The sequence below is a fragment of the Siphateles boraxobius genome, unplaced genomic scaffold, assembly GCF_051911475.1.
Source record: "Siphateles boraxobius isolate OS27281-9 unplaced genomic scaffold, OSU_SipBor_1 29, whole genome shotgun sequence".
In the NCBI taxonomy this organism is placed as follows: domain Eukaryota; kingdom Metazoa; phylum Chordata; class Actinopteri; order Cypriniformes; family Leuciscidae; genus Siphateles; species Siphateles boraxobius.
The window spans coordinates 987643-990000 of record NW_027508908.1 but is presented as its reverse complement, the minus strand read 5'-3'; positions in this window follow the sequence as shown (position 1 = coordinate 990000).

The following is a 2358-nucleotide window of genomic DNA, read 5'->3' as shown; positions in this document are numbered from 1 at the left end:
TAATCATAAACATCCAGTCACATGAGTGTCTACTCACGCACCTGTCACCTTGTTTGTTCAGTGATCACTCGCTCCAAATCTGCTTCCACAAAGCACAGCAGCTGTAATCCTTTAAGAGGCTTAACTCACCTCTTTCTGTTTCTTCTTGCGAGTGTTTATGTGTGTTCAATGTATTGGCACTTTAGGGTTTCGTCTTAATCCGACAGCAACATAGTGTCGGCCCAGATCCGGCCCACATTTGGAACGTGTGGAATCCACATATACCAGATTTCGGGCGGATCTGGACCGACACTATGTTACGGATACCTGACTGGCTATCTTACTCATTGTAGCTGACATGTGTTGTCACTGTCATTGCACTGTTGATGCTTGATATGATCTTTAAAATGTTTTTTAAAAAGTTAATACTTTTTTTTTTCAGCAAGGACACATTCAATTGATCAAAAGTGACAGTAAAGACATTACAAAAGATTTCTGTTTCAAATAAATGCTGTTTTTTTTAACTTAATCAAATAATGCTGAAAAAATATGTTGCAGTTTCCACAAAAATTAAAGCAGCACAACAGTTTTCAACATTGATAATAATCAGAAATGTTTCTTGAGCAGCAAATCAGCATTTGAATTATTTCTGAAGGATCATGTGACGCTGAAGACTGGAGTAGTGATGCTGAAAATTCAGCTTTGATCACAGGAATAAATAATATTTTAAAATATATTCAAATATAAAACAGTAATATTTCACAATATTACTGTTTTTACTGTGTTTTTGATCAAACAAATGCAGGTGAACACTCCTTTCAAAAAGTTTTAAAAATCTTACCGACCCAAACTTTCTTACTGTAGTAAAGCCATATAAAAATTAAAATGTGTTTCTTTTTAAACACGTTGTACTGATATAATCTTCATGTAATGTTAACTGTTATTGTTCATGTAGAAGTCCAAACAATTTTAGTGAATCTTTTGGACATTTCATGTAAATGTTCTAGTTTAATCAAATAATTTATTGATTTACTTGGCATTTAGTCAAACAATGCTGTGCATCATTGTGTTTTCAACTTTGTCAAGTTTTATAAGTTGTTTTTATAAATGCATTTGTTTACTTTATGCCGCCGCTCTAATTGAGATCCTCGTTTTGCCAAAACCTTCAAGTGATTTTCTGCTCAGCTTTAGCCTGTTCCAGACAGATCCAACTCTTATATAAGTGACGCAGAAAACTTCAAATCCAGAGGGGAAGGGTCACTCGCTCCGGAGTAATCTCTCCATGCCTGATGTACAGCTCTCATGAACGCCAGAGGATATTACAGGTTAAAGTAGTGCTGATATTGAGCTGACATTGATGTTGCTCATGAGGACAACAACAGTTTAGAATCACGTCCTGTTTCACATCCTGATCCTGTTCTCAACATCAGTATATTTATCAACATTTTATAAGTGTTTGCAATTAAATGTTTGCCAATTGGTGCATTTTGATGCATTTTTAAGAGTGACTTAAAGTCAGCATATAAACGGAAGTTGCAATACTCTTTTCTTGCATATTATGACGTATAGCTTATATCCGAGTGAAATGGCTTCTCAAGGTAAAAAAATACACAGTTTTGTACATTTTAAGTTTGAGCTTTGTCAGTATCTTAAAGCATTGAAGGGTGAAGGAACACCAAGGCAAAAAAGACTATAGATTATTGTAACTAAAGCCTTGAAATTTCATCCTTTTTTAAGGATCTTTGTGTTTATTGTGTAATTAGAGATATGGATTAGATTTGATTTCAATACCCCTATATATAGTTCTTCATTTTTGTGTTATTTTGTTGTTCATTTCGTTTATTTATTTATTTATTTTGTATTATTATTATTTATATTTTATGATAATTTTACAGATTTTCTTGCTGTTTTTCTTGTTATTTTGTATTTAATTTTTGTGTTATTTGTTACTAAATAAAGCATTTATTAAATAAGAAAGAAAGAAAGAAACTGCTTCTCCAGCAAGAACAAATGTAGGGCGGGACTTGATTTTGTCCATGCGGAATTGATTGGATGATTGGATGGTTGCTGGTTTGCTATTGGTCGATCTCATGTGAGTGACAGGTCAGGTCATCAGAGAAGAGATGTCTTTGATCAAAGATTACAAGGGAACATGAATTTAAAAAAATAATCACGTATAAAGCCTTATCATAATTACGGCAATCTTCCATAAAAACAAAAATTGTCCTTCTTGTTTTTATGGTGACTTAGGTTTTCAAATTTTGGCACAACAGCATATTAATTGAGAAACCAATAACACACGCATCCAAGTAAATAAACTTTCTCACTCCCAGAGAACAGGCACTATATATCAGTGAAGTAGAATAATCTGACAGTGAC